We start from the raw sequence: 22,761 nt of genomic DNA, 5'->3' as shown, positions 1-22,761 counted from the left end.
ATTTAAGCTCAGTTAGCCAGCCCATGTAGGAGACCATGTTAAACTGACTGGGCTTGAGACCTACTGGAAATGGGAAATGGGAGAAAGTTCTATGGAAGGGTATGTAGAGTGAGTAGGTGGGTGGTGAAGACTAAAGGAATTTCATGAGGAGAAACCAGATAGGAGTAGCTTGGAAGGTGATGGAGCAGAGAAAAAAATGAAGCTGATTTTAAATATGTTGTGTTTGAGGTGGGTGAGGGTACCCGTGAAGTAAGAACTGGGAACTGAAACTTGAAAGAGAGGCAGAGGCTGAGGAAACTGATTCTAGAATGATCATCATAGAGATCATTCCTAAAGCACGGGAATGGTTGAGATTCATAGAAAAAAGAAGAGAACCGAGAAAGGAAAGAGAAAGCTAGCCGGTAAGACATACTGCCATGCATCTTTCGTCCCTTTTGGAGCACAAGTCTGTTTATGGAAGGGTGAGTAATTGTTGTGACTGGAGCTTAGGGTGGATGCAGAGACGCAGTGTAGCACAAAGAGGAGACTGAAGGGCAGACATTTCAGTCAAGGAAATCATTTTCTCAGCTACGGTAAGATATCTAAGTCCCACTAAAATTGTCTGTACCACCAATGCCCCTATAAACGTATTTTATTCACACCGGATAACAAAGCCCAGTAATCTACCTGTCAAATCTAGAGAACGAAAACCTCATCTCTGTTTAGTTTTTAGTTTATCCACGGCTAAACAATAAAAACCCAATTTATATATTTTTCTTGTAAGATCTTAGAAAAGTTCACACAGGATTTTGCACATCAGTATTGATATATTCAATCATAATCATTATATTCCATAATAACATTATTTTCCATAATAACAAAATTTGGGTTGCAAATTTTAACTATCCCTTTAAAGTTACACAATTCTACTCAATACTAGCCACAAGGAACTTGATTTCTATCTGCTACCAACCAACCATTTCTGTAAATTTCTAGAATATAAGAGTCTTCGTGGTTATACGATACCTGTAAGCCTATGCTGTGCAATGAAAACCACACATTATTCATTTAGTTTCTGTTGCATCACTCTGGACACTCAAGGATCTCCTACGTGGGTTTCTTTACCAAGCCTACAACCATCTGGCAGAGTCTCACTGAAAACTGCTATTCCATGTATCTGCCTGCTCTTGTTAACAAGAGCACAAGAGAACAAAGCACAAGTGAATAAAATACAAGTGTCCATTACGTCGATTGCTTTTCCATGCTCTGCACCATGGCTTCCTGTACTCTCTCCTGGAGTCCCACCCACTCACACTCCCAGATTTTCTCACTAGGCTGATGTATTAGTTATGTTATAGGTCAGCCACTTACCAGAGAGACTCCCAAAGACAGTGATATAAAAGATATTCCTCCCTCTCATATAATAGCCAAAGGTCATGAGCAGTCTTCAGGGCTGGTAGCTCTGCTCCACGAAATCATTCAGGGACCCAAATTCCTTCTACACTCTTGTCCCACTGTCTCTGAGGGTGTTGTCCTCATTTCCATCTTCAGAGCTGGCGAACCACACCACAGTTTGCAAGAAGGGGAAGGAGAATTCAGGATAGCATGTGTCACTTCTGTCCACATCCTGTTGGCCAGAGCCTGGGAAATGTAATCCTAGTTGGGCAGCCATGTATCCCTGAAATTGGGGATTCTTTAACTGAAGGAAGAACTGAAGGAGGAAATGCACTTGGGGGACAATGAGAAGTCTTTGTCACAGCTGGTTCAGATTTAGACTTAGACAAGGCCAGGTCTGTCCACTCTGGGCATTTCTCACACCAGATCCCCTCGAAGCCTCTGCTGTAAGTCTCAAGCACTGCACTGAGTACTTTATGAACATTAACTCATTTAACTCTCACAACAAAGAGATGAAGTGGATACCATCATGGCCATTTTAGAGATAAGAAAAGCTGAATTGAGAGGACTAAATCACCTTTCCCAAGCTCAGACAGCTAAGTGGCAGAAGCAGGAGGACAGGGTAGACTGAGGTGGTCACAGGGCTTCTAAGTAGATGTGAAATAAACTAGACCATTGAGAAAGCTCTGAGCTAATAAGCATGGGCTTGAAAGGTGGGCTCCCATGAGGAGCCAGAGTGAAGACTGGGAACCAGACGGAGAGCAAAAGGCTGCTCTGCTTGGAGGATGCATGATGCTGGAGTTAAAAGGATGAGACACGGCCATTCTCTCCAAGTCGCTGAGCAAGTTTTTTCTCCCTGGGGCCCACCAAACCCTTGGTCTAGCGGTAACTCGCCATTTTCTGCCCAGCTCACTGGAGGGGGAACGCACGCAAGGTGCCATGGTCAGCGTCCACGTTTCAGGACTCACATATTATATGCCAGCCTTTAGGCAGAATCTGTCTGGGCCTTGGAAATATAGAGATGAACAAGCACACAATCATCCCTCCCCTCACAGAATGCAAAGTCTAGCAGGGAAAACAGACACTAGATTATATGCTCATGAGAATGTATAACAAATGTAATGGTGGGGAAAGTATTGGCTGGTAAGGGCCACCGCCTGCCTGATATAAAGGGGGAGGGGCCCCGTCACAACCAGGAGGGAGGGGCTCATTCTTCCCAGAGAACTTGGGGAGCACGCTGTGAGGAAATGACCCTGGACCTGACCATGAGGAATGAGATGAGGTAACAACCTGAGAGGTACGCTGCGCAGACCACAGTACACACGTATTGCTACTTTAAGCCACTGCCTCTAATGGCTGCAAAAAAGATGATATAAGAGTTAAAAACCAAAAAAAAAGTATCCATATTATTATACCATTTGCCTTTCTTCTCGGATTCTCATTTCCGAGATCCTGACTCTGATTTACTGTATTTATTTTTTTTAAGCAATTTTTTTTTCTTTTTTTTAAGTTAATTTATTTTTTGGCTGCATTGGGTCTTCGTTGCTGTGTGCAGGCTTTCTCTAGTTGCGTCGAGCGGGGGCTTACTCTTCATTGCAATGCGCGGGCTTCTCATCACGGTGGCTTCTCTTGTTGCAGAGCACGGGCTCTAGGCACACGGGCTTCAGTAGTTGTGGCATGTGGGCTCAGTAGTTGTGGCTCAAGGGCTCTAGAGCGCAGGCTCAGTAGTTGTGGCACACGGGCTTAGCTGCTCCACGGCATGTGGGATCTTCCCGGACCAGGGCTCAAACCCATGTCCCCTGCATTGGCAGGAAGATTCTTAACCACTGCACCACCAGGGAAGCCCCCTGATTTATTTTAATTTGATCTCTAGTAAGGGTTATTTTTTCCTGGAGATCCTTGCTTCCTTAATATTGATGCTTTCATGTAATTCCTTCAACTTTGCCCATCTGATTGCCCTCTCCTATGGCTTTTTCCTGGGGCAACTAGTAGTTACAACAGATGACATCTGTAAATAACCAGTTGCTATAAAATGTTAGTTACAGTCACTACAATTAATGAAAGTAAACTGCAAGAATATTTGTATCATCAGCCCAACTAGAGCACCCCTGGAGCCCTTTCAGTCTAAAACACCTTTGGCAAATATCCACAGGATCAGAAACATGTACCATCACAAAAGAAAATAAACTGCCTGATAATGGACAGTTCTGATGTCATTGTTCACACAAGCCAAGACTAGAGGCTGTTAACTAAAGAACAGGGAAGGCTACCCAGTGGGTGTCTCTGGAGTTTGGACCCTCATGATTGACTAGATCCATAATTAACTCAGCTCAGAGCAACTACAAAGAGTAAAAAATCCCCTGACAATAAGAAAGAAAAAGTAAGAATTTAAGAAGCAGCAGTGCTTGCCTCTTCAGAGGGGTAGGTAAGTTCTCCTTTCTTGAGGTACTTTACATCCAGGACTGTGTTGCTGTATAAATCACAAATACTTTATTCATTCCCCAGATATTTACTGAACACCTAGTGCATGCCACACAGTGTCCTGGGTACTGAAAATGACACAGTAACAGGTAGACACAGTCCATGCCATGTGCACCAGTCAACACACAAATAAATCTATGGTTATAAGCTGTGATGAAGGCTATGGAGGAAAATTGAAGAGTCTGATGAACATTTTAAGAGGAGAGAGTATTTTGATTAAGGGGCCAGGGAAAGTATCACTGAAGAAGCTATTTAAGCCCAAAATGAATAGGAATAGGCCAGCAAAGGAGCTGAGAGGAGCTGAGAATGGTGATGAGCTTTGAATGCAGAGCATGGGGTCTGACAACCAAGGATACGGAAGAGGGAATCAAGGCTCCTGTGTAAGTGAGACAGTGAGGTTACCTGTGTTCTGCCCAGGTCCCTGGCTACAGCAAGCCAAGAGGGTCATAAAATCTCCACCTCTCAACACAGCCCCCAAATTCTCAGTGTTCAATTGTTTTCTGTCTTCAGAGTCAGGTAGGAAGGAAGAAGTTATCAACAGCTTGGATTCTGACTGCTGAGGTTGCCACTGTGTCAATCCTTGAACTCTCCAGGCAGAATGAATCATTAGATATTCTGGGTTCACGTAATACTTTGGCCACACTTCACTGTCACACTACTGCCGTATTATAATTACATCTTTACAAATTTTTATCTCCTTCTAGCTTTTGAGGTTATAATGTACAGAAATGTTATTTTTTTATTTATTTCCCTGAAGTCTAGGACACTGCCTGGAAAAGAGTAGCTACATTTATAAATGTGTAATAAATAAATACATGAAAAAATAAGTTAAACAGTCACTACCTTCTGTAGAACTCTCTTGTATTTCAAGGAGATATGAGTTTATATACATTATGTATTTTTATGTGAAAGTGTCTAAAGATAATAACTAATGAGAAATCACTTCTTTGCTTTATTGGATGAGTCTCAAAATCTTAGTGAAACAGAAAAAAAGAAATTGAAAAATATACTGACCCAGGCATTAAGTATGCAAGTAATTATTTTCTTATAAAAATGTCAATGCAGGACTTCCCTGGTGGCGCAGTGGTTAAGAATCCGCCTGCCAATCAGGGGACACGGGTTCGAGCCTTGGTCCAAGAAGATCCCACATGCCGCAGAGCAACTAAGCCTGTGTATCACAACTACTGAGCCTGCACTCTAGAGCCCTTGAGCCACAACTACTGAGCCCACATGCCACAACTACTGAAGCCCATGTGCCTAGAGCCCGTGCTCCTCAACAAGAGAAGCCAGCACAATGAGAAGCCCACGCACCACAATGAAGAGTAGCCCCCACTCGCAGCAAGTAAAGAAAGCCCGCACGCAGCAACGAAGACCCAACACAGCCAAAAATAAAAAATATAAATTATTTTTTTTAAAAATGTCAGTGCATTATGGTCATGAAGGTACAAAGCCCTCCACATACCACCTGACTTCAAAATAAATGCATCCATCCTTAAAAAAAAGTCAGCACTGAGTTATTTTGTGCCTTCATTGAAAATGTGATGGTTTCAACTAAAAAAGACTTAAGAGTCCAAACTAATATCATATGAATGTAATTATTCTCAAAAACGTCCTATTTGGAATCATTGCATTTTGCACAACAATGCCAGCCGCCCGCAGTGGCTCAGACACCCTCACACCCGACAATGGCCAGGTATCAAGTGTAATAGGACCCGACGCAGCAGACAAATTAAAATGTGTCTTTGTCGAATGATACTGTTTCGAGGAACATAAGTGACATGGCAATTAATGTCTGTGAACAGCTGGTTTTAAAGATTAAAGAAAGTGATTACTTTTCCCTGCCAATGGACAGAGCCATCTAAATGTGCCGAGTTGTTGGCATTTGAAGATACACGTCCGTGAAATACTATGGATGAGAGCATGCTGTTCAGAAAAATTGAACCCAGTCTTACGATAGGAAGAGACAATTCTGAAGTACTGCAAGAGGCAACCCAGAGTTGCAATATGCATTGCTGTTTACATGGTTAGAGCCAAATAGACTTATCAAAGCAGGAAATCACTGGATTACAAAGAAGGATTCAGATTCTTCCTGTATATGCTGCTCCTTTTCATCCCATAATAGTGGTCTTTAAAGGCAAGGGACTGTGATTGAGAGAGAGATGTTCCGTGTATTTGGAGGATTACTGCCAGCTTTAACAGGAGTTTTCCTCAGAATGGCTGTGTGATCAGGAAGTCCCAAAACCATGAATACAAGATATGTCCAAGGTCCAAATATCAATTTCTCTTTAAGCCAAAATGTCTCCATTAGCAAATTGGCGTGGTGAGCTCTAGTGACCAAACCCATCATGGTAGAGCCTTGACATACCAAGGGGATGTGTCCTGTGATCTTCCAGATCTCACGAACATTCAGCAATAGTAACAGAACTGGCAATGGGCTGTGTTTTGAAGGATACTTTCAAAAGTGACAACACTCTTATCACTCCAAGAGATTTACTCCTTGGGAAATGCGGCCAATTCATTAATAGCAAATATCTATTATTGAGATCTTTGTTTTGTAGCTACAAAGGCAGTTAGAAGATGAAGGTGGTCACACTGGAGATGTGAAGAGGTAAGAGCTGAGACATCTGAAAATACTGTTCCTGACTGGACTGATATGGTAGGTGAGGATGCTGGTGGAATTGCAGATAACTACTGCTATGTTTCTGGCTTAAGGAAGTAATCAGAGGTGTATGACGCCTTTACTGTGATATGGAAACTGGGGGGTGGGTGGGAGCAGGGGATGGAATTTTAAAGAGAAAACAAGGCTCTTAAGGAAAATCTTAAGATACTGTTGACTGGAAAATTAATAAAAGTTATGTCAAGTGTCAACTATCAGAGCTGCACCACAATACCCAGATGTACGGAACTCACCACTAGGATGGATGTGAACATTTGGGGCGTGACTTATTGGCTTTTTGAGCACCTAAGGGCAAGTAGTAGGGGTTTCAGCGGGCGGAGAGGGAGTGAAGCTTGCAGACTGAAGCTGAGTAGATTCTTTGATACGCAAGTCAGAAAAAAAATTACAAAATAGTTACCATCATCAAGTAGCTTATTAGCACTTTCACGCTACATATCATTGACAGTGAAGAGTCTAGGCAGGGATGTTCTTTACCATGTTAGTGCCACAGGCAAGACTCAAAGGCAAACAGAAATGCTTGAGGGAAAAAATTAAATGACTTCCCTGTAATGTGTGAGGCTGAATGGCAAAGGTCAATATCCTGCCCCATAAGCTCGTGTGTAATAGAAAATCTTTATTGACAATATTGATCTCTGTTATCATTGCACTAACTGGTATCTAAAAGTTACCATCTCTACCTTAATCCTTATTTAGAAACATCCAGTTGTGAAATATATTGACGGCACCCAGAAGCAACTAATCAATAGTGCAGGGACTTCTTCTGACTTGGAAAATCAGAACTTGGCAGATAAATGGACTTTCTGTCTCAGCTCTCAAATCAATAGATCAATTGGTTCTGGCTCCAAGTATTCAATATATATTTAACCTAAAAATAATAGACTCTTTAGACCCAGTTCTATGCACCTCTCTTTGTTGGTAAGCTATGTCTATAAGTTATTGGGAAAAGACTAAAAAATAATTGACAGGAAATTATTGAAAAGGCAGGGAATCACTAGTGAAAAGCCAGGGAATCTTTTTCGTACGGGCTCCTAGAGACATCTCTGGTTCATTTTCTCCTCTAAGTCTTATAGATTCTACCCCTGTAATAACTCTCAGGTCTTTCCCCTCCTCTCTTCTGACCTATACCCACTCTCATTATCTCACCCTTCGGCGCAAGTGTCTCCGAACTCTCCAATGCCCTTTAACTAATTCATTCAACATACGTTAATTGAGCAGCTATTTATGCAACAGACACTATTCTAGGTACTTGGAACTCACAGTGCTTAAGGAGCTGACATTCTACAGGGGAAACTATACAAACAGGAAGCACAAGAAGTCAACTGTATAGTATGGGAACAGGTGATAAGTGCGATGAAAACACAAAACGAAGGTAGAGCGAGGTGAGGAGGATGGGGGCGTGGAAAGGTATGTTACGGTGTTAGACAATCTGGCAGGGAGTCCTCGTGGAGAGGACAGGGTAAAATCGGAGCAGACTCTTGGCAAATGCTGAGGAGCTGGCAGAGCAGATACTGCGGGGCGGTGGGGAAAGCGGTCCAGGCAGAGGAAACGGCCAGAGCACAAGCCCAAAGCCAGGGGGTGAGGAGGGCCTGGCTGCTCATGCGAGCGAGTGAGGGGTAGAGAAGTAGAAGCGAGGTTGGACTCTTTTCCCACAACACTCGAGTTGGCAGTGGCGGAGGAGAAAGCACCAGAGACTTCTCTCCCCCACCACCACTCATTCTATCCATATATTATGTTGATTTTTCCCCATTAATATCCTTCTGATTTCTTTCCTTATTTATTTTACACTCCCATCATTCCTCACAGGGATTGCTGAGGTAGGTCTCACCTTCCAATCCACTGGTGTTCAAAGGGTGTTCCTGTGGGTTTCAGGAATTCCTCAGAAGGGACTCAGGGCTTGAGGGGGGACCCACTTATCACCCTGATAAGGCTGTATCAAAGAATGTTTTTTTGAAATGTTCATTGGGGTTGTCTCTGGGTGATAGGATTTCAGAGGATTTTTTTTTGAAAAAATGTATTTTTATAATAATATTACACAGTTGACCCTTGAACAATGGGGCTTAGGGGTGCCCACCCTCTGCACAGTCGAAAACCCAAGTATAACTTACAGCCTGCCCTCTGTATATGTGGTTCCTCCAATCATGTAGTATTGTAGTATTTACTACTGAAAAAAATCTACATATTAAGTGGACCTATACAGTTCAAACCTGTATTATTCAAAGGTCCACTGTAATAATTCTTATAATAAAAATATTAATAATCAGCTCTTTCATTGGGGGGAAGAAGGTTTACCCTACTTACTTATTGGCATGGAGAAATGCATTACACTGTTGAGTGAAAAGCAATTTATAAGATGATCTAAAGTATATATGATTTCTATAATTTTTTAAAACAGCAATGTTTTGTATACGCTCCATACATTTTATAAAAACTAGTACTAAAACCTTAATACTATGACGTATTTATATTGAAACTACCTTTGTTAATGCTAATTAAGTCTCCTACCCATTCTCACCTCTTGATATATACTACCCCCCTACTGACTCAGTCACATTGAGAAACCCACAAAAAGACAGCCACGCAATCATTTCTTTTTGTGCAGTGCTAAGATAAGGACTTACAAAATGGCATTGGAGAGACTGCATAGGAAGAGGCTGCCATTCCTCCGAATGTATCCTTATATGGTTAAGGGCTGGGACTATAGACATCAACTTGGAGAGAATTCCCTGGTGGTCCAGTGGTTAGGACTCCACGCTTCCACTGCAGGGGGCATGGGTTCAATCCCTGGAACTTGGGAATTCTCCACATTTTTGTCCAGATTCCCTACAACAACAATACTGTCTATCTCAGCTGTCCTTTAATTTCTGTCCTTTAATACCTATCCTTTAATTTCTATTTCTCACACCCAAAGCCTGTTTTTCCTCACACTGAAATAAGTGCTTTATCATTTCAATCTCTCCCCTTCAGAATTCCAAACTCTTACTCACGTCCTAATCATAAAGGGTTAACTGTGGACCTTACCTTACACTTGTTCCTAGAAATCCTGACCAGGAAAGCTCTCCTCAGTGAGCCCTCGGTCTCTTTATTTTATATCTAAGTCATCTTCCTAGTCAATGAACCTCCCTAAAAGATTAATGTAGTTTGAACTTTTATAGAGGAATATCATTCGTGCACTGTCATATTTAGCACAAATGGTGCTTCAGTCACAGCTCAGTAATATTCCAGCATATTATTTCCAAGGCATTTGAGAGTTTAAAGAATTATTGAAGGGCACACTGTACTCGTTTGGTAATAAGGCAGAGAGCACTGCCGTCTACATATGATTTCAACAAATGGAATCACTGCTAATTTCATCGCACGTAGCAAAATAGTTGTGATAATAACCCAGGTTAAATATCCCACTGGAAGAAATAGATGAGATAGAGTCTTTTATAAGACCTCCAAGAAGTATGGAAGAGGAAGTCCTAGGAGTTGAAGGCAAGATGCTGAGAAATCATCTTCCCACATTGAATACACACCCTTGATACTGTGGTTTTCTCAGCCCTGGGGGTTAGGCCACGGCCCCTCTTGGCCATTATTTGTCTGCAGAAGCCACTGAGCTGCACTGCAAGACGTAGCATGATGCAGAGGTCAGAGACACAACAGAGGAAGGAAGAAGATGCTGTCATTTAGGGAGAAGCTGTAGCCACAACAAAGCGCAGGTATTCGGGGAGAAAATTCCCTGATGACTGCAGCTTTGTAAAGAGCACAGGTGAGACTAGTTTGTCTTTTTTTTTTTTTTTTTTAACATTTGAATTGATAAATATGTTTTAGAGGAAGGAAAGGTCTTGCTCGCTGTCAGGTGTCACCAAATAGTTTAAAGGCTTCAGGTTGTACACTAATCAGAAAGAGAAAAACCTACTGTCATGAAAGGTCCTTTCACATACAATGCTCCAACTCGATTTCAGATATTGACTTTTTTTATTAAGTTATCCACTCTAAGCCATGATGGTATTTTAAGTCTCCAAGTTATGAGAAACCTGAGAGCAGGAACGGATCTCTTCTTCTGTTTCTGGATTAATAAAGGCATAATATTGCCATTTGGGGAACTAGCTTATTCAAAACACATTCCCATACAGTTTCTCCTGCTTATTAAAAGTTATAGTCTGCTATTAGAATTAATGAGATGTTTTGAGGATACTGGTACTTGTATTAGTTTGCAAAAAAAAACAATCCTTTATTTAGACAAAACCAGCTCCACCTTGAGGCTGCCTGCCAGCAACTTCAAGCCCCTCCACTCCACCCGCTATGTCTTTGCTTCTCGTGACCAAAGGCGTTTCAGCCTCTTAGGAGAATGCTCCTGGAACGCTCTTTGGGCAGCATCTACAGGTTACTAATCAAGGGAACATGAAATTATTTCAGTAATATTTTGGTATCTCTCAACTCCTGGAAAAAAACAGTAAAAGGTACAGGTAGACGTAAAGCTCCTTAAAGTTTTAGACTAGATATAAACTAGATGAAAATCATAAAACGTATATAAATGCCAATAAGTGGTTCATCCAAATATAGCTTAAGTGACTATACGCCAAAATCCTTAGAAATACAGGAATCCCACCTCACCCGTGGGGAATACATTTCAAGACCCCCAGTGGATGCCTGAAACAATGGATAGTACCAAACCCGATAAACGCTGGGTTTTTCCTATACATACATACCTATGAAAAGTTTAACTTATAAATTAGGCACAGCAGGAGACGAACAACAGTAACTAATAATAAAATAGAACAATTATAACACTACACTGTCATAAGTTATACGAATGTGGTCTGTCTCTCAGGTCTTAGATTGTACTCACCCTGCTTCTTGTGATGACGTGGGATGATACAGTGCCTGTGTGATGAGATGAAGCGAGGTGAGTGACGTAGGCACTGTGACCTAGCGGAAGGCTGCTGTTACCGTGTGTCACTTTCCACACAGCGAGCCGAAACGCGGACGCAGAGGTTTGCCGCAAAGAGACGGTTTCTTTGCAAGGCCGCCAAGCGAGAAGACAGAGAACAAATCTCAAGCCCACTTCCCCAAATGCAAAGTGTTTGGAGCATTTATGGAATAAAGACGAAAGCAGCAGAGCGACGTGAGGCGTGGGGAGCCTGGGGAAGAATAATTGGAAAAACCTGCAGCGACGCTCGTTCTACGCAGACGTTCTGTACGTCCTGGGGGTGGAGCTCCTGGTCCTCTGACGTCAAAAGGTCACAGAGCGACTCGCGCGCATGCCCAGTTTAAGGGTCTGTGGTTCCCATCCAATCTTAACCAGGTCAGTTCCAACTAGGCACAGCTGCCTCTCAGCTCAGCTCAAACACCAAGTTCCTGGGAAAAAAAACCTCAGGCAAACATTTTGTTCTTTTTTTTTTTTGCGGTACGCGGGCCTCTCACCACTCTGGCCCCTCCCGTTGCGGAGCACAGGCTCCAGACGCGCAGGCCCAGCGGCCATAGCTCGCGGGCCTAGCCGCTCCTCGGCACGTGGGATCCTCCCGGACCGGCGCACGAACCCAGGTCCCGTGCATCGGCAGGCGGACTCTCAACCACTGCGCCATCAGGGAAGCCCAAACATTTTGTCCCTTAGGTTACGTGCGGCTTGCAAGACATGCAAGTCTTGAGACGACCTTGATGGATTTAACCCACAGTTTCACTGCTTTTGACCTTCTGATGATACATCAGGAGAAGGATCATCTGCTTGGGGTGGTCCTGAGTCATTAAGCCAGGACGACGCCGATAGTTGAGGATCTGGGTGGTGGGGACCGAGTGGACCATGCAAGATTTCATCACGCTACTCAGGAGGGTGAGAAATTTTAAATTTATGAATTGTTTATTTCTGGAATTTTCCATTTTATACATTTAAAACACCTTGGTTGGCTTGGGGTAACTGAAACCAGGTAAAGTGAAAACACAGATAAGGGGGGATTACTGTATAGGAAGATGGTTTTTACAGATTCCCTTAAAATACAAAAAATGGTATCTGGTATATAACACCTGGATTTGTTTTACAGTACTTTACTCCTCCTACGATGTCTTCAACTCACCAACACATCCGTTTCCCTGGCTACGTAACTGTTTAGGGGTGGCCCTGGACCTTAAGGAGGTCCAGTAAACATGAAATTCCGGATATTGATTCAGACGTGTTCTTTCTCCTGTTAGATATAAACGATAACAGCATACTGCACTGTGAGTTATTGCAAGTCACTTTGCAACCACCAGGGGGAATCAGGCTTGGGATAAGGTTGACATTCTAGAAGGCAAAATGGAGAGAAGGAAGAAACTGACCTTAATATCATGATTGAGCTCTAAATGAAGCCCCAAAGCCTGGCTTAACTTTCCATTGTTCAGTGACATAAAAAAAAATCAACCTCTTTTAATTTTAAGGTAGTTTGAGGCAGGTTTTCAGTTATTTGCAACAATTTAAAAAGTATATTAACTGACAGATCCCGAAAAAAACTGAATTATGTCTATTAAAAATCCAAATCAAGAAGTTCAAGGTCAAAGACTAAATAAAGCATTTTTGGCCTGTAGTTTTATACAGTGCTTATCACCAAGCCACCCAGGTGCCGTGACAAATGAACAAGTTAAAACAAGATACCATATCATTTCTCAGGTTCTGCTGCCAAAGACCTCTTTTATTTAAATTTTTTTGCCTCCAAACAGAACTGGAACTGAGGATTACACAAAATTTTCTCTTTTATTCAAGGCCCAGATGGCAGACTGCAAAAACTTAATTTCTGGTCTCTTGATAGCAATTTGAGGACTGTCAGCTCTTAAGATTTTAAGTAATTCAGTCAAGTGGCTATAGGCTCTGTAGGCTTGGGAATTGTGCTGTCTTCAGTTTTGTTGTTGTTTTATTTTGTCCGTAATAATTGTAACATATCTTAATATTCATAGGCTGTCCTCAGAGAAAATCAGCAGGGTGTCCCGCCACCCCTCACTCTCCCCCCCACATCTGACAACATGAATTGTTTACAAGCCAAGGATCCCCAAGGATCCAGCTTTGAGCAGCTGGAGCTTCTGAGGACTGGTGTGATGGAGCTCAGCGAGCATTTGGGAACATTTGGGAACATTTGGGAATTGTGCCATGAGATGCTGCCTTGAGGGAGGATTGACAATAGGAGAATAATGACATGTGACAGAGGCAGACGGGGACAAAAGGAATTTGGGTTGTCCATAGTACCCTGGAGAAGGCTTTTAAAGCTCACAGATTTGATTCATTATAGGGCTTTAGGGAGGGGAGGGGTACAGTGCAGGCAGAACTCTAAGATGGACTCCAAGATGCCCTGCCTCTTTCCCTCACCCCCATACACACACCCCATAATCCTCAGTATTGTGAATCTGATGGCTTTTTCTCCCATGGTTAGATTACGTAATTTGACACATGTCACTTTAAGAAAGGAAGATTATCAAGATGCACACAGCCTAATGGCCTGAAACCTTTAAAAGCTGGGAGGTTTCTCCAGCTGGGAGCAGAAGAGTAAATCAGAGATTTGGAGCATGAGAAGGATTCAACTCACTATTGCTGACCTGAAGGTGGAGGAGCCACAAGGCAAGAACGCAGGTGGGAACTAGTTGCTGATAGCAAGTCCCAGCTGACAACCAGCAAAGAAACATAAATCTTAGTCCCAAAACTGCAAACAACTGAAATTTGCCAACAACAAACAGGAGCTTAGAAGTTGATTTTTTTTTTCCCAGAATCTCCAGGCAGGAACTCAGTCTGGCTGACACCTTGCTTTTGGTCTTGAGTTCATCCTGAACAGAGAACCCAGTCACACTGTGCTGGACTTCTGACCTACAGAACTGTGGGCTAACGAATGGGTGCTGTTTTAAGCCTCTAAATTTGTGGTTATTTGTTACATAGCAATAGCTAACAAATACATTTGTCAAATCCAAACAGTAAACAGAGAAAATTATTTTGGCAGGAACATTGAAGAAAGAAGGTAAGGAGGTGGAGCGGAATGGAGGAACGCTACTGAAGCAAAAGTTACTTGCATATTAAAGGCAAGTGGCAAACAGTTATATAGTTCAGACCTACATGTCTTGATACCACGTAATCACCTTACTGAGTTTTGTATAAGACCACTTATCAACACAGAAATACATGAAAATCACATAGGAATGGACATAGTCTTCATAACTTCTAAAACCCAGTGCTTCCAGAGCATGGACAGCAATGCTTGGGAATGAACAACAGTGCAGTCTTCATGTGATCTTATCATATGATCACCTAAGAGTATGTTTAGTTTTGTAAGAAACTACCAAACTGTCTTCCAAAGTGTCTGTACCATTTTCCATTCCCACCAGCAATGAGTGCGAGTTCCCGTTACTCCACATTCTCACCAGCATTTGGTGGTGCCTGCGTTCTGGGTTTGGCCACTTTAATAGGTGTGTAGTGGTATGTCATTGTTGTATTAATTTGCATTTCTCTGATGACATCTGATGTGGAGCATCTTTTCATGTGCTTATTTGCCATCTGTATGTCTTCTTCGGTGAGGTGTCTGTAAGGTCTTTGGCCAAATTTTTAATTGGGTTGTTTGTTGTCTTGTCGAGTTTGAAGAGTTCTTGGTATATTTTGGATACCAGTCCTTCACCAGATATGTTTTTTTGCAAATATTTCCTCCTTCCCCCCGGCCCCTGCAATCTGGGGCTTGTCTTCTCATTCTCTTGACAGTGACTTTTACAGAGCAAAATGTTTCAATTCCGATGAAGTCTAGCTTAATCAGTTCTTTATAAATCATGCTATTGGTGCTATATCTAAAAATTCATGCCAAACCTAAGGTCATCTAGATTTTTCTCCGTGTTATCTTCTAGGAGTTTTATAGTTTTGCATTTCACATTTGAGCCCATGATCCATTTTGAGTTCATTTCCATGAAGGGTGTAAGGTCTAGATTCGTATGTCTGTGTGTGGATATCCAGTTGTTTCAGCACCATTTATTGAAACACAAAGTTTTTCCCTACCAACTTTTATTGAAAGGCATCTGCTTGTATGTTAATGTACATTTGTTTCTAACAATAATAATAAATCTCCCTAAAAACTCGGGATGCAGGCATTTCATATAAAGATCCGGCCATAGTGTTGCATTTATTCATTTCTCTCATAACTGCTCTCTGAGCTGGATTAGTGTCGTGACCTCATTTTACAAATAGAAAACCTGACAGAGAGGAGAAAGCTGCCTTGTTTACCCCGCAAAGCCCACCGCAGTGTGAGGATTCACGCTTGCTATCTCTCATTGTTGCCTGCTCACCTGAGTGCCTGATGCATGAGGTCACCCATTTTTACCGTATCCTTCAGAAAGCAACGACGAGGATGCGCGTTGGATTCTCTTGGTCCTGCGTTAAGGAAGCACCTAGGATTCCATTTTTCAAAAGTGCTCTTTCTCTCATATTATAAGACAAGTGTGAGCAGAAACCCTGAGTGACTCAATCACAAGGAGTATGAAAACCATTTCCTATCAGGAAAGGAAGCATCTCAAACTTTTAGTCCTTGTATGACAAGAACAAAAAATACGCACCCTGTTCTTTTCCTCTCTGTGGCAGTAACGCTAACAGAAGAACAAGCATGCTAAATTGTAAGCCTGAGCTAGAGGTGGAGGGACCATTAAGTCGCATACCTCGAAATGTCATGCTTGTTTTCTGCAAATGACTCATCAGAAGAGTTATAACAAAAAATAATTCTGAGAAGTTGGGAAGTTGATAGGTCTTTGGACCAGAACACATACAGATAATATGAGAAGCAGAAAGAAGACACGTATCTCAAGTTCCAGTGGTCCCAACTTAAATACTACTTTTCCTAATTGAACATAATCCTGCTGGTTTTTGTGATGGCTTCACTTGTGCATGGCTGAAAAAAGAAAAATGTTACATGACAAATTCATTGGTTCTCTGAAAGAATATTCTAGGATTTGTGGGTCTGAGGACACGCCTTTTTTAACTTTGCAGCCTAGCCTTCCTGTTGACGTGCTTCATTTGCTGGCTGCTTCAGTTGCTCAGAATCCACGCTGCTGTTGCATGGAAGTTCCCACACGGCCAGGGTGTCTGACACTGTGCTTCCAACAGCTGTGCACGTGGTCCCAAAGCACTGGATTCAAACTTGTGTTGTTTTACAACAAGTTGCTTATACACTGATTCTAACAACTACATTTGAGAAACTATGACTCAGAAAGAGGACCCTTCCAAAAAGATACTGGATTATATGCCAATATGTTCGACACAGAGAAAGATTTCAATTAAAATACAGCTAACTCAGTCTCCCGACCTAATGTATTTTTGTAAATGTGATAATACTTTGCTCATCATTCCTAAGACTCAGCTTCTAAGATGTCTATCAGACTTCTTCACTTTTCTCCTTACTGGTGGCATTCAGTCCTATTAGGACTTAAACTTCTTTTCCTCAATCATACATTTTGTGTCTGTACTAACCCATTGCACTCTGTCAGCATCCACGTCTTTAGCTACATCCTGAGAAGACAAAAGTGGGGTGCCTGGGAGTCAGAAAGATCACACCTTGCAGTGAGGAGGACATGGGGACAGTCTGATTTGTCACATATGAGCAGTGGGGCTTTGGACAAGTCCACTCACATTAATCCCTGCCCTGTAGGTCTTGTGGGAGGATTAAATGAGACACTGCCTGGAAAACTCAGTACTCCGAGAACAGTCCGTGTGGCACTGGTGTTTGATTTCAGCCAAGGTATTTAGCTTCTTTGTCTCAGCTTTTTTGTCCTTAAAATGGCAGTGATGATAAGTGGAACAGCTCTAAAATGGAAGACAAAGCGTGAGAGTATGTGGGAGGCGTGAGTGCTCAGAGAATATCAATCCCCACACCGTGATCAATATGGAGATGATATCTGGATAGAAATTGTATGATTCTGTGACTCTTAAAACATGCACTTTTAATGAACTCTCTGGACTAGGAAATACTGTGACCTTTGTTTTTACTGTGAATTGATGTGTCATACGTGTGTTTACAATAATTTAAGAGATCCCTACTCCTCGACTGGTGCCTTTTAAGTAAGGCAAATACCATCGCTACTTGAATGTTTCTAGATCAGTGTTTTCTCCAGTGTGCCCTGGAGCACATTCATTGCGCAGCGTATTGAATTAGTGTTACAGAACGAGGCAGTTCAATGGTCAAAGAAGTTTGGAAAATATGAGTTAAGCAGGGTCAAACAGATTCTTTTAATCTAGAAATACTTTAAAGCTTTTAATCATGAACCTCTGAAAAGGTAAATATACTGGAGATTGTTTTCCAAAGTCCATTAACCTGATGTTGATGTTCCGCCCTAGGGGACATGTGTCTTAAGAATACACATTGGTGGGACTTCCCTGGTGGTCCAGTGGGTAAGACTCCAAGCTCCCAATGCAGGGGGCCCGGGTTCAATCCCTGTTCCAGGAACTAGATCCCACATGCATGCCGCAACTAAGAAGTCCGCATGCCACAACTAAAAGATCCTGCATGCCGCAATTAAAAGATCCCTCATGCCACAACCAAGACCAGGTCCAGCCAAAATAAATAATATATTTTTTAAAACTTTCTTAATTCCCTTATTTAAACAAACAAACAAAAAAAAGAATACACATTGGGGGACTTTCCTGGCAGTCCAGTGGTTAGGGCTCCATGCTCTCACTGCCGAGGGCCCAGGTTTGATCCCTGGTCGGGGAACTAAGACCCCACAAGTCACACGGTGTGGCCAAAAATAAAATAGAGTAAAATAAATATAAATAAATAAAATAAAAAAGGAATGCACGTTGGGAAATGCCTCACACAGTACGATTACTAGCAAGACGGGCTGTCAAATTAGGACCGAAATTTATTCTCTATCAGTCTCGGAGGTCCAGGGTCTAAAATCAAGAGGTAGACAGAGCTCTGTTCCTCCTACAGGCTTCAGGGGGAGATTTATTTCCTGGACATTTTCAGCTTCCAGAAGCTCCTCCATTCCGTGGCTGTGGCTCCTTCTCCGGGCCATTGCAACATCTCCCTTCCATCATCATGCCTCCTGCTACTGACTCAGACCCTCCTGCCTCACTCCTACAAAGACCCTTGAGATTACATTGGCCCACCTGGATAATGCCAGCGCAGATAATCATCTCCCCAGCGCAGAAGTCTTAATTTAATCACATCTGCAATCACATCTACCTTTTACTACATAAGATAATATACTTACAAGTTCCAAGAATTAGGACTTGACATCTCTGGGGCAACCATATTTAGCCTACCTACTACATCAATAATTTCTCGATTCATCTAAAATGTGTATTGATACATCCATTGTCTAAAATTTACAGGGAATACTTTGGTGCTATCAGGGGTGATAAGGATAATAAGACTAAATCCCCAATCTGAAGGAATTCATGATCTAATAGGGCAAACAAAATAAATTAACAAATGATTTGCAGTTCAAAAATTCATGGGGCTTCCCTGGTGGCGCAGTGGTTTAGAATCCACCTGCCAATGCAAGGGACACGGGTTCGAGCCCTGGTCTGGGAAGATCACACATGCCACGGAGCAGCTAAGCTCGTGTGCCACAAGCACTGAAGCCTGCATGCCTAGAGCCCGTGCTCCGCAACAAGAGAAGCCACCGCAATGAGAAACCCGTGCACCGCAACGAAGAGTAGCCCCCACTCGTCGCAACAAGAGAAAGCCCGCGCGCAACGAAGGCCCAACACAGCCAAAAATAAAAACAAACAAATAAATAAATTCTTTTAAAAACTTCATATAAGTGGGCTTCCGTGGTGGTGCAGTGGTTAAGAGTCCGCCTGCCGATGCAGGGGACACGGGTTCGTGCCCCGGTCCGGAAAGATCCCACATGCTACGGAGCGGCTGGGCCCGTAAGCCATGGCCGCTGAGCCTGCGCGTCCGGAGCCTGTGCTCCGCAATGGGAGAGGCCGCAACGGTGAGATGCCCGCGTACCGCAAAAAAAAAAAAACAACAACAAAAAATTCATATAAGCAAAGAGGGTAGAACAATATGGTCTCTCAGAGCTCAACGCAGGAAATTAAGTAGGACACTAAATTCAGAAAGTGCCAAAAGTTAAGGTTGTCATGGTAACATGAACTCAGCAACATAGCAAAACCTGCTCTTCAAAAGTATACACTTAACAGCTTTGCACAGTTATGATCTGCTGAAGGAGCAGCTTTCATTCAGTGATCCAGAACCCTTTACAGCTATGGATTAGCTCTTGTTCTGTGGCTGTCAGACAAGAAATGGCTTGCCTCGCCAAATTCAGTTTCACAAATACTTAATGTCATCTACTATGTGTAAGACGTGGAGCTAAGTCCTGAGGGGATACAAATATGCATAAGATAATTCCTGACCCTAAGGAACTTTTCATCCAGGGTCAAGTGTGCAAATGGTGATGGAGAAAGTCCACTGAGCAGAAAGAGTGCTTAGGAAGGCCAAAGACATGAGAGGCCCAAACTTCTAGAGTGACAAAAGGTCTCCTGGATCTGGTAGCATTTGCAAGAAGATACTGAGGTGGGAACACCCCAAGGAGAGCTCAGAGCTGGGAAGGGCAGAGGATGTAGGGGAACAGTAATCATCTGGCTGAAATAAAGATCACATGAAAGGGTCTTATAAAGCCAGAGCAGGAATGATAGCCAATAATGTAATTAGCAGGTGTCAGTGTTTTCAACAAAGATACTACACAAATTTAAAAGGTCAAAGTTCTCGTTCCTATCTCTACCTCACCTGTTTCCCATATCGTAAAAACTGCCTTTCAGAAAAGCCCTTATCTGATTTTCCAAACTTCTTACTGTTCATGGTGTGTCATGGCCACGTGCCTTGACACATCTTGTTCCCTGTACCTGAAATGCAAGGCAGAAGTCATTGTATCCATTTTCTAGATAAGGAGGTGGAGAATCAGAGATCAATTTCCCAAGGGTACACAAGGAAGGAAGTGGTGAAGCAGGGGATTTAAATGTTGTCTGTCTGACTGTAAAGCCCAAGCGATTTCTCACTTTGATTACTGAATGTACGGTACTGTATTGCAGTTACTTGTTTAATGTCTCTCTCCCCAATTAAACCGGGAGTATCTCATGGATAAGGTTCAGACCTTGCCCAATTTTGTATTTCCGGAATCCAGTTCAATGACCGACACACAGCAGAACTTAAGTAAGTTTTGCTGAATGAGTGAATAGATGAATTTATGCAAGCAGTTACTGAAGGAAAAGTGTTCTTTTCTCTATGAAGGCAAGGGGTTCTTTTCCATGTGACAGTGATGTCAGTTGTATGCCCTGTTACAGCAAATGCTTGGTGGGCTTTATCCATCAACTGGTTATTTATAGTAATAAAAAGAAACAGGGCTTCCCTGGTGGCGCAGTGGTTGAGAATCTGCCTGCTAATGCAGGGGACACGGGTTCGAGCCCTGGTCTGGGAGGATCCCACATGCCGCGGAGCAACTAGGCCAGTGAGCCACAACTACTGAATCCAGTTGACATGACACTCAAAATATATTCCACATCTGTCCATCCACTGCTGCTACCTGCGGTGGGCACCATCACCTCTTCCTAAGGTGACAGCGACCACTTGTACAGGTCTCCCTGCCCACCCACTACACTCTGTCTCAACACAGCAGCTCCATCGATCCTTTTAAAAATCGAATCAAATCACTTTCGTCTTCTGCTTACAACCTAAATGGCTCCCTGGGCTTCCCTGGTGGTGCAGTTGTTGAGAATCCACCTGCCAATGCAGGGGACACAGGTTCGAGCCCTGGTCCAGGAAGATCCCACATGCCACGGAGCAGCTAGGCCCATGCGCCACAACTACTGAGCCCACGTGCCACAATTACTGAAGCCCGCGCACGTAGAGCCTGTGCTCCACAAAGCCACCACAATGAGAAGCCCGCACACCGCAACGAACAGTAGCCCCCCGCTACTCTACTCTACTCTAGTCCGCGCGCGCAACAAGGAAGACCCAACACAGCCAAAAATAAATAAATAAATAAATGTGGCTCCCAACTCTCTCCGAAGCCTCATGCTGTGTGGCCTCTTCCCCCTGCCCACATCACATCCCACCCTTCCCCTTGCTTAGGGCACTCCAACCACACGCTCGCACGGCCAGCTGCTGCCTTGGAGTCCTGGCGGTGGTTCTGCCTCCTCTTCGGGGCACTCTTTCCCTATTTATCCACCCCTTCGAGTCAGTGTTCAAATGTCATTTTATTCATCCTATTGGCAGGGCCTTCCCCGACTGCCCCACTTACACCTGCAGCTACTTTCCCTGCTTTGTTCACCTCCTTGGCACTGACCACCCTCTGGTGTACTAAGATTAGTCTATTTGCTTACTATCTCTCTCTACCCACTAAAAAATCAGTACGCTGAGGAAAAGACTATTTGGCTTCCCCCCCCCACCCACAAAACAGTGACAAGAACAGTGCCTGGCACAGGTACTGAATGCAAACTTGTTGAATGAATGAAATCAAAGCGTTAACACACTGCAAGCCTTATATTTTGCCCTTGTTGCTATTAAAAGTTCATAGCGGGACTTCCCTGGTGGTCCAGTGGCTAAGGCTCCACACTCCCAGTGAAGGGGGCCTGGGTTCCATCCCTAGTCAGGGAACTAGATCCCACATGCCGCAAATAAGAGTTCACATGCCGCAACTAGAAGATCTCGCATGCCGCAACTAAGACCTAGCACTGCCAAATAAATAAATAAAATTTTTTTTAAAGTTCATAGAGATACGGAACATATGAAACAGAAGTGCACATTCAGTAGTTTTACCTGTTTATATATTTTATCATAAGCAGCAGAGCCATGTTTTCTTTGTAAACATCACAAACAACAACGCATTCGGTGCATTCCGAACCTAAAAGGCATCTCTGAGACAGCAGACAGGCAGCCAGGAGTCCAGACAATGAAACTAGACACAGTTCAAAAGTGGACCAAGAAGAGAAGTTATTGTCTAAGAATAGGAAGAAAATGGTTGCCTAACGTGCTAAGAAAAAGTTGTTTCTAATGGGCTTTCTTGCAAAACTTAGGACGTTGAAAAGTGTCGGGGTCTTTTCCCCCAGTTCATCCAGTGCCAGAGATATTTTTCCAAAAGGCACTAGATCCTCAGCTTATATAACCCACGAGAGAGAAGATTCAATAAATAATAAATAATCGGGCTTGAAAAAGAGTTCTGAATTGGAGACGTTGCACCTTGTCTGAGACTGAAACTTCCACCCTTTGTATAAAATGTTTGTCAGCCATCGTATGGAATAATTAAGAGTCTGAATCCCTTGG

The 22,761-nt window shown here is 43.0% G+C and overlaps 1 long non-coding RNA gene across 2 annotated transcripts in view; it reads right to left on the bottom strand.

Annotated features, from left to right (window-relative positions):
- Positions 1 to 11,673, bottom strand: part of LOC307175880 — a 391,606-nt gene extending 379,933 nt beyond the window's left edge. For both annotated transcript variants that reach the window (XR_013824518.1, XR_013824519.1), the window contains exon 1: positions 11,364 to 11,673. This is a non-coding gene — a long non-coding RNA (uncharacterized lncRNA). The remainder of the gene's footprint in view (positions 1 to 11,363) is intronic.
- Positions 11,674 to 22,761: the final 11,088 nt, after the last annotated feature.

The sequence above is a fragment of the Stenella coeruleoalba genome (assembly GCF_951394435.1).
Source record: "Stenella coeruleoalba genome assembly, chromosome: 17".
Lineage (NCBI taxonomy): Eukaryota > Metazoa > Chordata > Mammalia > Artiodactyla > Delphinidae > Stenella > Stenella coeruleoalba.
This window is presented reverse-complemented; position numbering and strand designations above follow the sequence as displayed.